The sequence below is a fragment of the Canis lupus genome, chromosome 6, assembly GCF_011100685.1.
Source record: "Canis lupus familiaris isolate Mischka breed German Shepherd chromosome 6, alternate assembly UU_Cfam_GSD_1.0, whole genome shotgun sequence".
Taxonomy (NCBI): Eukaryota; Metazoa; Chordata; class Mammalia; order Carnivora; family Canidae; genus Canis; species Canis lupus.
Genome location: NC_049227.1, coordinates 49,282,444 through 49,299,412, shown reverse-complemented (window position 1 = coordinate 49,299,412; position 16,969 = coordinate 49,282,444). Strand labels below are relative to the sequence as shown.

The 16,969-nt window shown below is 47.2% G+C and overlaps 1 long non-coding RNA gene across 1 annotated transcript; it reads left to right on the top strand.

Annotated features, from left to right (window-relative positions):
- Window positions 1–633: 633 nt before the first annotated feature.
- On the top strand, window positions 634–13,361 carry LOC119872352. The gene is made up of 3 exons (XR_005360413.1): window positions 634–1,067; window positions 2,702–2,777; window positions 13,078–13,361. It is a non-coding gene; the product is annotated as an uncharacterized LOC119872352 (long non-coding RNA).
- Window positions 13,362–16,969: the final 3,608 nt, after the last annotated feature.

Sequence of the window (16,969 nt, the reverse complement as noted above, 5' to 3'; positions counted from 1 at the left end):
CAGAGAGGTCAGCTAACTAATGTAGGGTTGGTTACACAGTATGTCACCGAGTAGGGACTTGAACTCGGTTCTGCTTCACTCAAAAGCCCTCAGTCATTCCATTCCAGCTTCTCCACTCGAGCCCTCAAAGATTTCGTTCATGTGTCCCTCTTCCAGTGTCTTACTCCTTCTGCACCTTGGGTTCCTAGCTTGCCTTATAAACCTCCATTGCTATATTGTTCCACCCTTTCCTAGCCAATCGTGACTGAACTTTTCACTTGGATCCGGATCATCAGGTCAGAATGTACCTTGGGTTAGTGCCACTCATGGTGTGAACTGTTTGTTTCAGGTCCACAAAGATAAGGCTCTTGGGCCAGAATGGAAAATGTAAAACTACTACCTCACGAAGCACACTTTTAGGTCAAATGACACGCTTTTTCCCCCTGAGGCAAGGCTTTCTTGATGAAGGGAGTACTGCCTTGGGTTTACCTTGTGGCACAAGTTCCTTATCTCACAGTGGATCACTAAAAACAGTCAGGAGACTGACTTGGGTCCAGACAGTGGCACTGGGCCAACTACAACACTTGGAGCGTTACCTCAGCTGCCATCGCGTCTCCTCCCTCGCTGCCGTCAACTTTGGATTATTGCAACAGCCTCTCGGACGGCCTCCCAGCTTCTGGCAATTTCCTGTGATGCATTCTCCACCCCCCTGCCACAGAAATCTTCCTCACACATACCTCTGTCCTTGACGCACCCCTACTTCCCACCCTTTACTTCCACCGTCTCTCCATCAAACCCAAACTCCACATGGGACCCAAGGCTCTTTGTGACCTGGCGCAGTGCACCCAGGCCAGCTTTCTCCCCTGCTCCTTAGGTCCCCACTTTACCGAATCACACGGAGTGGAGGACTCAAAATTTTGAGGACTCAAAATTGTGCTCGCCTCACAATTTTGTACGTGTTGCTCCACCAGCTCCCATTGTCCCCCTCCCTCCTCATCAGCCTCTCACCCCTGCACACATTCTCTCTTTGGGTCTGGTCACAAGGCACAGCAGCTCCCAGGAACGTCACAGAGGCTACGGGACTAGAGGTGAGATGGGAAAGATTCGGTTTTAATTTGAGGATCTGACGAGGTGGAGAGGAGCAGGCCCGGCTGGGCTGGCAGCGAGCAGGATGACTTAGGGGGGATTCTAGAAGCTTCCTGTTGCACTAGAAGCTGTGATTACCTGACAGTGGGGCGAGGAAGACAGGGACACGCCTGGGAGCTGGGGTTTCCACCAAACCAGTGGTGGAAGCGCCCCCCGGGGATGAGGCCCAGGGAGGGGGAGGAGTTTTTGCAAAGGGGGGAAGAGATGCAGGAAGCAGAGGCCGTCCCTGCGGAGAACCTCCCTTGGGATGTCCTGGAAGCGGCCAAACAGTTCGAAAACGAAACAAAGACTTGTCTCCGTTGGCTCTCAGCGTCCTGGCAGCTCTGCCCCGCGTGGTCTTGAAGCAAGGAAGGGCCGCTGTCGTCCCGGCCGAGCGGCGCTGGCGGGCGGGCGGGCGGGGGACCCCTGGGGTGCCCCGTCCTCCCCACGCGGCCGGAGGCTGCCGAGGCCCGCGATGCCCCAGGCCGGACGGGGGGCGGGGCACTCCTCGTCTCCACGCCGCAGCAGAGCGCGGGCCCTTCCCCCACTTCTGGTGGCCCAGATTCGGTGAAATGACAAACTGCCACCCCCGGGGGAACACCCTGGAAGGGGACGGGCTTCCCAGCAGGTGTCTGCTCTGCGGCTGGTTCTCCAAGGGCAGGAAAGGAAGGTTCCGCGTGGGCACCGCAACGCCCCCTACACGCCCGCTCCTTCGTAGTCCCTGCCCGCTCCGGGGATGCCCATCCGCGCTCCCGGGGGTGCTCACCTGCGCTCCCGGGGGTGCTCATCCGCGCTCCCGGGGGTGCTCATCAGTGCTCCCGGAGGTGCTCACCTGTGCTCCCGGGGGTGCTCATCCGCGCTCCCGGGGGTGCTCACCTGTGCTCCCGGGGGTGCTCATCCACGCTCCCGGGGGTGCTCACCAGTGCTCCCGGAGGTGCTCACCAGTGCTCCCGGAGGTGCTCACCTGTGCTCCCGGGGGTGCTCATCCGCGCTCCCGGAGGTGCTCACCTGTGCTCCCGGGGGTGCTCATCCGCGCTCCCGGGGGTGCTCACCTGTGCTCCCGGGGGTGCTCATCCGCACTCCCGGGGGTGCTCACCTGCGCTCCCGGAGGTGCTCACCTGCGCTCCCGGGGGTGCTCACCAGTGCTCCCGGGGGTGCTCATCCGCGCTCCCGGGGGTGCTCACCTGTGCTCCCGGGGGTGCTCACCCGCGCTCCCGTGTGCCGCCGCGCCAACCACAAGTGCAGGTTGTGCAGCAGGTGTGCGGATGCGGGGGCGAGGGCCGCGCTGGGCTCCCCGAGGGGGGGCACGCGGGGTCGGGCCGGCTGGGCTCCCCGGGAGGACCGACGAGCGGGGCGCGCCGCTGGCGGCTGCGGGGACAGCGCTGTGACCCGGCGGCGGGGCGGAGGTCGGCCTTGCGGAGCCCCGAGCCAGCGGGGAAGGGGTCGCAGGCCTCGCGCTGGTGACCCGGCGAGGGGTCGCCGAGCGACCGGGCCGGAGCCTGCCATCCACCCGACAGCCCCCCCACGTGCGCAGGGATTTCCTCACGATTGTTCTCGGAAGGAAGGAAACACTATGGGGTCCACTGTGTCCCCACAGAATGGCTATGTGGAGGCCCCAACTCCGGTACCTGAGTGCAGCCTAGTCGGAGACAGTCAGCAGGTGATCTCAAGAGGTAAGTTAAATAGGGGACACTCAGGCGGGTCATAATCCAATCTGACTACTGTTCTTTTTTTTTTTTTTTTAATTTTATTTACTTATTCATCAGAAACACCGAGAGAGGCAGAGACACAGGCAGAGGGAGAAGCAGGCTCCACGCAGGGAGCCCGACGTGGGACTCGATCCCGGGACCCCAGGATCACATGCTGGGCCCAAGGCAGACGCCCAACCTCTGAGCCCCCCGGGTAGCCCCGACTAGTGTTCTTGGAAGAAGAGAAAACGTGGCCACAGAAAGAGGCAGTCGGGGGTTGCGCACAGAGGGAAGGGCGCAGGGAGAAGGTGGCCACCTGCCAGCCAAGGAGAGGAGGCTGGGAAGCAACCAAATCTGCTGCCTCCTTGATCTTAGACTTCCAGCCTCTGGAACTGTAAGGAACTTAATGCTGTTGTGTAAGTCACCCAGTCCGTGGTGTTTTGTTATAGCAGCTCTAGCAAACTAGCACAGTAGACCATTTGGGAATACCCGTAAGTATCTTAGAAGGACTCATTCCCAACCAGAAAATGGCCATGTTAATCAGAGAGCGTTTATATCGTCTCAATAATGACATCAGAAGTGGCTCACGCTTCCTGGACTTTCACTGTCCTACTTCATTTCATCCTCATTAACCGCCTCTCCCAAATAAATAAATGGGGAGGGAGAGAAACATCTTTTCCTTGCAGTAGAATTCCACTTCGGGATGCCTGGGTGGCTCAGCAGTTGGGCGTCTGCCTTTGGGTCAGGATGTGATCCTGGGGTCCTGGGATCAAGTCCCACGTTGGGCTCCCCACACAGAGCCTGCTTCTCCCTCTGCTTGTGTCTCTGCCTCTCTCTCTGTGTCTCTCATGAATAAATAAATAAAATATTTTCTTAAAAAGAATTCCACTTAATATATGCAGAAGGAATAAGAGAAATAGAAGCTTGCCATTTTGCAAACACCACAGTAATAATTGTTATAATTTAAAAATTATAATCTTTAAATTATTATTTAAATAATAATTGCAAACACCACAGTAATAATTGTTGCATATATTTAATAATAATTAAATATTATTAATAATTAATAATTAATAATAATAATAATAATAAAAGAACACTGATGGACACTACAATTAGTGGGCGAAAGTATGATGAGAAATGGGATATTTGCATAGTCTCAGAGTCTCTTCCCATGAGTTTATTAATTACAAAGGGGAGAATAGTTACTTTACAATGGAGAAGCCCCCCCCAACACACACCACCTAATCCAAGCTATCAAAGTTAACCACACCAATAGCCAGACACATCGACATCATGTACCCCCAAATATGATGAGAGGGGCACAGCATCACATCTGGAAAACGTGAAATTCAAATAAGTTCTGTAGATTTAATTAATAGTACTGCATCAATGTCAATTCTTGGTTTTGATTTTCAGACTTTGTTTATGTAAGATGTTAGCATCAGAAGAAGGTGGGTGAAGGATGGGTAGAAACTCTACAATTTTTGCAACTTTTTTTGTAATTCTAAAGTTATTTCAAACTAAAAATTTAATAAAAACCCAAATCTTCTTAAGTAGGTACTGTTATTATCTTATTAATAGGTGAAGTAACTTGCTCAGTCACCCAGCTTGTTAGGGGTGTCGAGTTCCAGAGCTTATAGTGAACCCTGCAGTGTATCTTCTTAGCGCCTTGAGGAGACAATGGAGTTTTAATTTTTCATATACTTGTATCAAAAATGACATAATTAAAAAAAAGATTTTATTTATTTATTCATGAGAGACACAAACAGAGGCAGAGAAAAGGGCAGAGGGAGAAGCAGGCTTTCTGCAGGGAGCCTGATGTGGGACTCGAGCCCAGGATCACACCCTGAGCGGAAGGGAGATGCTCACCACTGAGCCACCCAGGAGTCCCCAAAATGACATCTTTTTAAATGATATCCTATATAATACTTTTTTTCTAAACCATTTTGCCTCCTATTCATCCCCATTAAGGAGGTACTGGCATAGTTTTTGAGTTGGAAGAAATCAAAAGCTGGGGAGGACAGTATACAAGATACCACACATACAAAGAAGTGGCAGGCTTCTTTGCTTCCCTCAGAGAACTTACAAGCAGTAGAGGCCCTATGAGAGACAGCTGATGGTACGGAGCAGAAAATAAGCACCAACCAAGTAGTAGAGGCTCTGTGTGGCATGAGAGGTCAGAAGAGGGGAAGATGTACTTCAGCCTGATATGATTGAAAAGGAGGGGCAGCCCTGGTGGCTCAGCGGTTTAGCGTGGACTTTGGCCCAGGGCGTGATCCTGGAGTCCCGGGATCGAGTCCCACGTTGGGCTCCCTGCATGGAGCCTGCTTCTCTCTCTGCCTATGTCTCTGCAACCCCTCCCCCGCCCTGTCTCATTAATAAATAAAATAAATAAAAATCTTTAAAGAAAAGGAGGAGGTGACCTTTAATCTGAGCCTTCAAGAATGAAAAGGATTGGGGCACCTGGGTGGCTCAGTTGGTTGAACATCTGCCTTTGGCTCAGGTCATGATCCCAGGACCCTGTGTGGGGCTCCCTGCCCAGTGGAGAGCCTGCTTCTCACTCTTCCTCTGCGGCTCCCCCTGCTTGTGCTCTCTCTCTCGCTGTCAAGTAAATAAATCAAATCTTAGAAAAAAAAAAAAAAAAAAGAATGAGAAGGATTGTAGAAAAAAAAAAAAAAAAAAAAGGACATGCCATGGAAAAGGACATTGCCGGGACGCCTGGGTGGCTCAGCAGTTGGGCATCTGTTTTAGACTCAGGGCATGATCCTGGGGTCCCTGGATTGAGTCCCACATGGAGCCTGCTTCTCCCTCTGCCTGTGTCTCTGCATCTCTCTCTGTGTCACTCGTGAATAAATACATCTTTCAAAAAAAATAGGAAAAGGACATTGCAGATAGAGGGATGACATAGAAAAGATAGATGGAGGCGAGAGAGCTTAAGTTGGTTGAGTAGACCAGTTAGACTGTGATTGCAGGGTTATTGTGTATTTAAGCAAGGCGCTTTAGCAGAGATCCCAATCTCAAATGCCTTCAGAGGCCCCGCAAAAATAAGAGGGAGCCTTAAATATCTTTAATAAGACATTAAAGGGGTGGCGGGAGATCTGGCAAAGTGGAGAGAGCCTGCTCCACCTAAAGTCATTTTGGGTGAAGACAAAACAACAAAGCAGAACACTGACCTGGGCGACTGCATTGCTGCTGACCAGATTCTGCCTACGGGCTGCCGGTAGGAGCCTGCTTTTTGACATCAGCTAAAGCATTCCTGGCTGTTACAACAGAGGACGTAGCTTATCAAGAGAATGAATTGTTTGGAACTGCTACTAATAATTCTCTCTGGGTCTCAAGGCCAGGTGGGCAGTTGTGTGATAGGAATTCCTCTCCGCGAGCGCTAGGCCTCCTGCCTTACGTTGTTAGGACACTACTGCCACCTAGTGGTCATTGGGGCTGTGCCAGCATCAACAAAAACCCTACACTTGCTTTCTGTGTATGGTGCTTTTATCTTCCCAATGTTTGTCTTGTGACTCATGCTACAAAATACCCAAAAAAACTACATAATCCTTTATATTGTGTGGTTGTTAATAGCGTGAATTTTCACAAATGGTGAGGATCGTTGTCATAGTATCAATGCTGTGATGGTGAGGGTTTGCTGTTAATTTAGCGTCCGGTCCATACATTCTCTCTGCCTCTGATGTGTGCTTGCATTAACGGTATCTCTTTGGCATGGTTGCAGAGGCTCAACAAGTATCTGAGATGCTACAAGGAAGGAATTATTATTATCTTTAAAAGATTGTATTTATTTATTCATGAGAGACACAGAGAGAGGCAGAGACACAGGCAGAGGGAGAAGCAGGCCCCATGCAGGGAGCCCCTTGTGGGACTCCAGGATCACACCCTGGGCTGAAGGCGGTGCTAAGCCGCTGAGCCACCCGGGCTGCCCTACAAGGAAGGAATTAAATTATCTGAGGAGGCATTGGAAAAAAACGACCAGAAAGAAAAATGAAAGAATCTGGAGGTTTAGTTTCATTTGTTAGTCATGTGACTTTGAGCCAGTTACTTGGCCTCTCTAAGGCATCAATTCTGGCTGCTAAGAGATGTAGGGTTGAAAAGTTCAGTAGCTTTCCAACCAGATCCTATGGGGACATCCTCTGAGGAACTTCATGGGATTAAAAATTCTAGTGGGTCTCTGTCTGGGGATGGGGTTTAGGCTAGGTGGGAGCAGTGGCAAGGTAAAGACCAGCCTGCTCCAACCAGAACAGCTCCACTACAAAAAATCAATTGCTAAAAATTTTAATTTCAAATAGGTGATCCATGCTCATGATTCAAAATTCAAGAGGTACAAAACCGTATGTAGTGAAAAGTCTCCTTACTAACTTGTCTCCAGTTCTCCACTTTAAGGGAAACCAGTGTTACCATCTCCAGCCTATCTTCCTCCAGGTAGCTTTCCCTCCCCCCACCATTGCCCCATCTCCTTTCTTTCATTAACACAAATAGCAACATAGCACACACACCGTTCCATAGTGCCTCTTTTAAAATCTATTTTATATGTTGGAATTTCATTGACATTTCGTTTAGATTTCACTGTACTGAGGTTATCTCTCTATGAAATATTTGACTAGCCTATCTATGAATCTTCCCTTTCACCAGGGCATTTCATGACTCTTAAATCTACATTTTTATTTGATATAAAATAAATGATTCATGGATGTGTGGCTCTGCGGAGACAAATGCCATTTGAACCTGCTCTCGGTGTCAGGCCTCTGAGAGACAGGAAGAAACCAATGTCGAGGAGAACACCTTGATCAGTGCTTTTGGCTGTAAGCCATACGGCTGCCAGAAGCCATAACGGTGATCCACGGTTAACGAGGTGAGGGGGAGCATAGCAGGGCAACTGCCCAGGTACCGGGAATATCAACAGTAAGTGGGATTTGAAAAATCTGGGAAGGACAGAGCAAGAGAGTGAGGACTGGTCAGTTCTGAAATCTTGCCAAGTTTTAAGTTACCTGGAGATGTTAACTCTTCAATCCCCTATGAGGTTTTTGTTTCCCCTTTAAACTGGATCAGATTTTCCTTAGACCAGTGGCTGTTAGCCCTAAATACTATTAGAATCATCTGGGAGCTTTCAGAAACTTCCACAGTCAGCAATGCCCACTTCCCCCCGCCCCCACCCACAGGGATTTTGATTTAATTTACCTGGGCATGCGGTCAGGTAAATCAAAAACACCTGGTGTTTTTGGAAAGCTCCTGAAGATGATTCTAGAGGCGGCCAGGTGACTGGAGAGCTGTAGATACCAGTCACTGGCCACTGACGCTGTTCCTCCTCCAACAGGTGGTTGTTCTGGGCAAATGGCCAGATTCCTTCTTGAAATCATTTAAACTAACCATCCCTTCTCCTCTCCTTTCTATTGCATTATCACTGAGCTGTTGACGCTTTTGACATTTATCAGTCTCCTGAGCATACAAAACCCTTCCAGGTAGTTCAAGCTAGAATCGATTAAAGCCTACCTTTTCTAGTTCCACTTAGATTCAACTAGTGAAGGCTTTACCTGGGTGCTTTCTGGTCCATCAAGTTCTAGATCAGTGGTTCTCAGACCACAGCATCAGCACCACCCGGGAAGTCCTTAGAAAATTAAATCCTCAGCCCATCCCACAACTCCTAAATCAGAAACTCTGGGGATGGGGCCAAGCAATCTGTGTTTTGACAAACTTTCCAGATCATTCTGACGTATCCCAAGTTTGAGAGCCACTGTTTGGGGACAACTTCTCACCAGGACAGGGAATTATTTTGGTAGCCTTAGCCCACCAGCTGGTGGCATTCAGAATGAATTGTGCGGCCAGGGGTGCTCTATCTTGAGCCCTCGGTGTGCATCTTGGGTGCCCACAGGCTGAGCCAGCTGGGGTCTCCCTCCAGTGCCTTCAACACTTCAAACTTGTTTGGTGCTAGAGAATAGACCCAGCTTCTTTCTCCATTTCTATGACTTGTACCTTAGAACTTTACTGTGTTCTTCCTAAATGCAGTCCATGCACCCCTACCCTTGCCACCTCATCCCCTGGGACTCCTGACCCTGGGAGAGACCTCTGTAATTCCCCTGAGGCAGAAACAGATTTTTCTCAAGGGGCCTTCCTGGCAGTTTTATCTTTACACTCTGTAACCTCCCATGACACACAGCCCAGCAGGACAGAGACTCCTCCTCCACTGTGGGTCTGCTGATGACTCATCCTGAGTCTGAAGCCTGATTTCTTACCTAATCACTGCTTATTTTTCCTCTACTGAGACACAATCTTATCAGGTCTGAGTATCAAGTAAGGAGGACTGATTTGTGTTTCAATGGCCCTGGGGCTTGAGCATGCCAATGAGCGCAGTCCTTCAAAGTACTCATCTCAGGAAGGTACCCACTTATTCCAACAAGGCTGTCATTGTTCGAACGTGACTGAACGTGCTCTTTGGGTCTGCTGTAATCCCAAATCTGATAGTTACGGTCCTCCATCATCTGGTTTCATCTTCCACCGCCATCTCCCAAGTGCCCATTCCTCCAACCACAGAAAACTGTTTACTATTGCTTGAACTCACCCTGCACTTTCACATGGCTGTGGCTTTGTTATTCTTACTCAGTTTGGAATGTTTTTCTCATTCTTTTTTTGCTTATTGATTCAATTTATCCCCTAACTGGCAGCAAAAATGTTCCTTTAAAAAAAAATTGTATTTATTTATTCTTGAGAGACACACAGAGAGAGGCAGAGACATAGGCAGAGGGAGAAGCAGGCTCCCCATGGGGAGCCCATTGCAGGACTTGATTCCAGGGCCCTGGGATCATGCCCTGAGCCAAAGGCAGATACTCAACCACTCGAGCCACCCAGGTGTACTAAAAATGGTCCTTTTCCTATGAACTCTTTCCCTGTTTCTCGAATCAAATTAATGGCTTGTTCTCTTCTCGCATATCATGGCATTTCACTTTTTGTGGCTATTAAACATGCCCGCTTGAGTATGTACTGCCTTAGAATGCACACTTGCTGATGGCAGGGACCATAGAAACGATCCAGTTCCCCTGCAGTGCCTGACAGTTAAGAAATCAACAGCTCTCTGGAGTCTCCAAAAGGAATGGCATGAGAAAATCAACCTATTTACTTTACTGTAATAAAAAGTGGCGTGGTACCCACTCTAATCACATACTTCCCCCACTGGAGCTAGAACCAAGGCACTTTTAGCTATTCCAAGCCATCATCTTCCTGAAAGGATAAAGATTCCACAGGTCTTAGGAACAGTATGAGATGTATGCCTGAGCACTGGCGGCTGGTACGAAGTATATACTACCAACTGGGAGTAGTAGTGAAACCACTTTGAAACTACATGGAAGGGGAGGGACAGCATTCCTGTTGTTTGTTAAATGCCCCTCCTTTTGCTAGATGTGTGCCCTCCGTGGCTGTAATGCTCTGGGTCTTCCTAAGAGCTCTCCAGGTAGACAGGAGTGCTACAAAGTTTAGCACCATCTCAGAGAACAAGGACAGACGAGCTCCAGTTTCTCTACCTTAGTGAGTCTTCTGTGGCCTCACATTTTTTACCACCAAAAGCAGAAATTGGATTTGATGAGCCCAGTGACTGAGGTAGCTCTGGGAAATGCAACACAGTAGTAAGTTCATGCTTCAGTTGGAATGAAGTACATGCCCAATACCGCACTTGGGATTCTTCATGGCAGTATTTGGTCTCTTCCTTTTTTGTGGGTCATCTGTCACTAATGCTTGGGGAGTGCATTTTCATTCCCCTCTTTCTCATCCCGGAATCTAAACTGGTCTTGAGTCATGCTTAATGTGCTCGGATTTCCAGCTGCCACCCCGTAGACTTGCCGCTCTGCCATGGTGAAGAATCCCCTGCTGGGCGTGATACCCTACAATCCTGATGCTCTATCTCTGCTCCCCAGGTTATGACTCACTATTTCCGGACTTGGCATCCTCCCCCTCCTTCCCCTGTTGTGCACCAAAGACGAAATCATCTGCCTTTATTGGAAAGTTTCAGTCTCTCTCCCCCTGTTGAAGGATTGATTCAAAATCTGCTTCTTCCAGAAACATTTCTCTGATAAATTCTAGCCCATTGGATCAACCTTTATGTTACATTGTCTGAGAATTTATGCATTCCGTTTAGAAACTCTGTTTTGTGATTTCTTTTGTTGTAATCATTCTGAGGCTATTTTGTCTTATCAGATGTATTACATCAGGTAAAGAGATGAATTAAAGTCTGATTGTGTCCTACAGAACTCCCCACCTGCACCCCACCTGCCATGCTGAAGTTATAAATCTCTGGGGTTTCAGGGTCATGAAGAAGGACGGGGTAGAGGTTGACACTATTTTGAAAAAGAGGCAACCCTACAAAGGAGAGCTTTCCAAAAATTTAGGAAGGATGGTTAGTGGAAGAAAATTCCAAGAGTGTCACAGATCTGTGCCGTGCTCCATCACAGCACCCCAGGGATCAATAGGACGAATGACCTGGACAGGTGGAAGCCAGGGTGGCCACACACTAAAAGTGGTAGCCTTGGGGGCCCATTGCAGATTTCAGCCTGAGCTTGGTTCAGATGGAGTGGAGCAGATTAAATTGATTTAGAGACAGGAAAAAAAAAAAAAAAAAAAACCCAAACCCAACAACAATGTGACATTTCTTTCATCTGAGTACAGTGGAATAATTATTCATGCATGCTACATGTAAGGTCCTTGAGAATGAGAACTTTACCTTTTCATTCTGCTTGGATGATAGCGATCTGTCTATAAGCTGATGGACTGACTCACTAGCTTGCACTTATTTATGGGAACCAGCACATCAGTATCTGTGCATACATTGCCATCAGTGCAGACTGGTGATTAGAAGTTAGATAGTAGGGAAAAAAAGAGAAGAGTTTACTTTGAAAATCATATATATTTTTTTACCCCATTACACCAAACCCCAAACCACACTTGAATTTCACAATGTTTGATCTCTTCTAAATTAATAAGCTCAGGGTACTTGCTTCAGTTGTCCTGCACATCAGGTGTTCACCAGCATATACTTGTTGAGCATCTACAAGTTTCAGAGATTGGTCTAAGTTTCCTTAGGGAGCTTTCATCTTACCAGGGGGAAAGAGACCAAAAGAAAAATAGACCCAAACCCAAACCAAAAAAACCCCACAAAACCCCACCCCCGAAACATAATAAAATTGTATGGTACGTCATAAAATGCTACCTGGGGAAGATGTGAGGATTGGGAATGCTGGGGGGATTTTAAGTGAGGTAGAAGATGATATCTGAGCACAGACCTGAGGTGGCTGAGGCAGTTAGCTCTCTGCATTTCCGGAGGAAGAGCGGTCCAGAGTTGAGGGACAAGCCGGTGCAAAGGCTGGAAATGAGACCATGTTTGATAGGTTCCGGAAACATAGAGGCCAGTGTGGCTGGCACAGAGTGAGCAAGAGTGAGGGTGGTGGAGAAGAAGTGGGGAGGCTGCATCATGTGAATACTATGGGCTGTTATCAGGACCTTGATTTTCTCTAAGACACATGAGGACCTACTGAGTTTTGAACAGACAAGTGATGTGATCTGACCAATGTTTAAAAGGACCTTTCTGGCTGCTGTGTTGAGACTAGACTGGCAGAGGGGTGTGCAGGGTGAAGGGGAGGAGGCGCGGAGGCATGGAGATTAGTTGGGAGCCCACTGTAATGAATCCAGGCTGGAGGTGGTAGCCATTTGGATCATGTGATAATGGTGCAAACCGTGAGAAGTTCTAAGTTTCTGGATACATTTTAAAAGTGGTGTCCATGGGATTTCCCAGTCAGATCAGATGTGGGATGTGAGCGAAAGGGAGTAATCAAGAAGAATCCAATTTCATGGGCTGAGTAAACAGAAGGATGGAGTTCTCTTCAACTGAGATAAAGAAGTCTGTGGGAAGAACAGGCATGCTGGGAGTGGGTGGGTGGTGATAGGCTGGAATTTCAGGGGTTCAGATTTGGATATATGATATTTGCAGTGTTCTGCTAATTCTAGATAGTTCTGTGATACTTGTTTGCCAACATTCATGTAAACTTCACAAAGCTCTATGAAATCCCAAGTGCTTGCCACATTTTGAGCTCTTTACTTAGCCTTAGGGAGTTTCCCTGGCACACACTGCCACATGGACAGAAGGAAGGACAGGTATCCTGGCCATTGGGATCCTGTGTTCCCATATGTGGCCATATGTGGCCATAGCACCTATGAGATCCCAGTTTCAAGAATCCTGTCTAGTGGGGGACGTCTTCACTGGGCAGCTACCGACCCACTCATGTTTTCTCCCTTGCAGAAACCTGCTGCTAGATAGAAGGGCAGGGGTGGGTAGAGGGCATGGGACAAGAGAAGCAGAGGACAAGAAGCAGAGGAGGAGGAGAGACGCTTGTTGCTGCAAATGGCAGAGTCAACTGGAGGGAGAACCAGAGTTGCCACTTCTGAGCGAGAGAAGACTGAGCAGGTCACCAGGATTGCTTTTGAATTCCAAACCAGCAAGGAACCTTTCCTGATTCAGTTTTGGGTTCCTCATGGGGTCTTACTCTGCAGCGCTGAGATGCTTTCTTGCCTTCCTTTGTATATTTACAATATTAAAATCGAATACTGCAAGCAACCTAAGATGTGGTTATTCGAAGTGGGAAAGTGCCTACACGATCCATTATGATATTGCCGTGTAATATATGCCATGTAAGATGATCTGGAAAATGAAACAGAGATGGTAGAGAGAGTTCAAGCCCTGAGCTCCAGGGATCCCTGGGTGGCGCAGCGGTTTGGTGCCTGCCTGTGGCCCAGGGCGTGATCCTGGAGACCTGGGATCGAGTCCTGCATCGGGCTCCTGGTGCATGGAGCCTGCTTCTCCCTCTGCCTGTGTCTCTGCCTCTCTCTCTCTCTGTGTGTGTGACTATCATAAATAAAAATTAAAAAAAAAAACAACTTTGCGCTCCTAAGAGAACAAGTATGAGTCACAAGTGTAAGGATTATAAAGAAATGCACCTGATTAATTTTTTCTTAGTACCTTTATCCCCAAATAATTATTCAATACCACGTGTAAGGACCTGCCCTAAGTCCTGGGGAGAAGGCAGACATGGCCTTATCACATGCATCTTGATGTGTCTCGATGTTTCATGCCTTTAGATTAGATTCTTAGGTCTCTTTTCCTCCTAGATTCCACATCTGTCCCTCCTTCATTCCCCTACTCCTCAACCATTTTCCTCTCTTCTTTCCAGTCTCCTCAGTCAGATTAACTATTTGTCCTCATGGATTTGATTACTTTCCCCATCTTCTAGCTCTCTCCAATTGCTCTCAACTATGAGTAGTCCTTTTTAGGATTTAACTAGAAGTAGGTGCCTATATAATTCCTCAGAATGGACTCACCAACCCACATTTGGAAAATGAACAAAATGAGTTTATCTTTCTCTTGCACTTCCTCGGAAGTGATGAAGTTAGTCTGTGACAGAGATAAAGTAGGACACATTGAAAAAGGCTAAATCTAGATGCTCATGAAACTTACTGCTGAAAACCCTTCAGTGGCTCCATGTCAGCCCGTGTCATGCCTGTCATGGGAGAATTGGATGTATGTATATCTCTACGCAGGGATTGTGGCATCTTCAGGGCAGAGACAAAGTCTTATTCATCTCTCTATTTGTAGCCCCACTGTGCCTTGCATGCAAAAGGGACATAATCAATGACCCTAGAGTATAATTTGAATAGAGTGGGATGAGGGCTCATGTCAAGCATTACATAGTTTACCATTGAAGGTGCAGAAGTCAGTTTTAGTCTTTTGAGTAGCAGCTTCCAAGAAAGCTTCCAAAAAAGAAAACCTCCTCTCCTTTTATCTTATGAAGTTTTCAGGAGCTGATGATATTCACGGAGGAAACCATGATTAAGTCTCAGGAAGCAGAAAAGGAAGATAAGCCACAATTTAACATAATGAGTCCGGATGGGTGGGCCTGATATTAAGGACTTCTGATGTCAGACCAACCTGACTCATAGACTACTCTTCTGAGTAACATCCTTTTACTTCCCAATCTTTATACACTTAAAAATATTTACCTTGATTCCACTTTCTCACATCAACTCCTGGACCTTGTGATGCCTTTTTGGGAGTCTATAGAAGAATCTGCTCCTTAGATTTCCTTCAAACTGGTTATAAGGTGTCCTCTCACAGCATTAAAAGAGACTCACATTCTTTTGGAGTGCCTAGGTGGCTCAGTCGGTTAAGCATCTGACTCCTGATTTCAGCTAATGTCATGATCTCAGGGTTGTGAGATCGAGCCCTATGTGGGGCTCCACATTCAGCACTGAATCAGCTTGAAATTCTTTCTTCCCTTCTCCCTCTGCCTCTCCTCCCACTCATGCTTGTTCTCTCTGTCTCTCCAAAATAAATAAATAAATAAATTGAGAGAGAAAGAGAGAGAGAGAGGGAGAGAGAGACTGACTCACATTATTCTGGATGGCATTCTAGTCTCCAAATGGCAAATTTCTACCCAGTCATACTCTAAAAGGGAAAAGATGAAGATCATGAAGTGAGCCTGAGCCTACAAATAAAAGGTAAAATCAAGAGAATAAGTCAAACACTTGTATACTTCCAGATCCAGCCTCCCTCCCCAGTGACAGAACTTATTTGCTTGACATCATAAATATCCAGCTTCCTGATCATCAGAGAGCTGCCATTTCCTTGGTTATACTGCTGTAATCGTCAATTCCTGAGAGCTTTGCAAGACTGTGAGAATATAAAGTAGGGCTCTTTGGGAATTATTTCTAGGTGCTTTTTGGACAAGGACAAAAAACATTAAAAGAATGAACAAACTACACTATTGGGGTTGGGAGGGGGATCCTGAGTTAGCTGTGAGGGGTCTTCTTTATTTTTTCATATACCTATAAACAGGATCATTCATTCATGCCACAAACATGACTGAGCTCCCACTATTGTCAGGGACTGCTCTAGGCCCTAGAGATACACTGCTGAACAAAACAGAAAAAAAATTTCCTGCCCTCACGGAATTTACGTTCTAGTGGGAAAAGTTCCTCCTGTCATTCTTTCTTTCTCCCTGTGAGCAAGACACAAGCTCATCACACAAACCTGAGGAAGGAAGAAAACATTTCTTCCCAGCTTGCCTCTGCTTTTGTCATTCTTTCTTCTCCAGTATCCCAGAGCCCTGTGATTTTCATGAAGACCCTTCTTGTAAATAAAGAACAGAGGAAGTGATGCCCGCAATTTGTAGTTTCAGGAAAGGATGTGGAAAGAGCAGGACTAATTCTTAGAAGGATTATTTCATGCCAGAGCCAGAATCTTCTTTTTCTCTACTTCAGTGGAGGCTGTTCTTTTGTTCTGCAGGGCAGTAGGTTCAAGATCTGAGGTTCCTCCTTGGTGTCTTTCTCTTTTTACCTCCAAAGCCAACCAATGGTCAAGACCAGTGGACACCTCATCCCCAATCTTTCTTATTCTCCCATTCTATCCACACCAATGGATATCCACTTTCTTACCTGTGCTATTGTAATAATCCCCTAACTCCTGTCTCTCTTCTCTCAAATTCATCCTCTGAAATGCTGTTTGATTTCCCATCCAAGAACCAGCTCTAATCACGCCACTTCCTTGCCTTTCAAAAACTTTCATTGGCTCCCTCCTTCAGAGATCTCCTCATGCTCTCCCAGCTCTGCCCTAAACATCTTTCAAAAAACGTTTATTTCCAATGCTGGCTTTTTATTTATCCTAAGCTCCTGCCTGGGGAGCTGACATGCCTTTTCTGGTGTATTTCCATGCTTTCTACTGGCTAAACTTTTACCCTCAGTCTTCCTTCCATTTGGAATTCCCCATTTACATGAATGCCATTAAAAATGCTACACATTGGGGCGCCTGGGTGGCTCAGTTAGTTGGGCCTCTGACTCTTGATTTCAGCGCAGGTCATGATCTCAGGGTCATGAGGTCAAAGTCCAACGCGGGGCTCCATGTGCTGAACACGGTAGGCTTGAGTTTCTCTTCCTCTGCCTCTCCTGTGGCTCACACTCTTTTTCTCTCTTTTAAATCAATCAATCAATCAATCTTAAAAAAAAGGCTACACAGTAAGATAAAGTCCCAATGCCACTTCCTTCCTGAAGTCTTTTTTTTTTTTTTTTTCCTGAAGTCTTTTCTGACCTGCTTTTGTTTCTGTCTCTCGGTAGCTATAATCCTGTGCCTTTTGTTTCTCCTC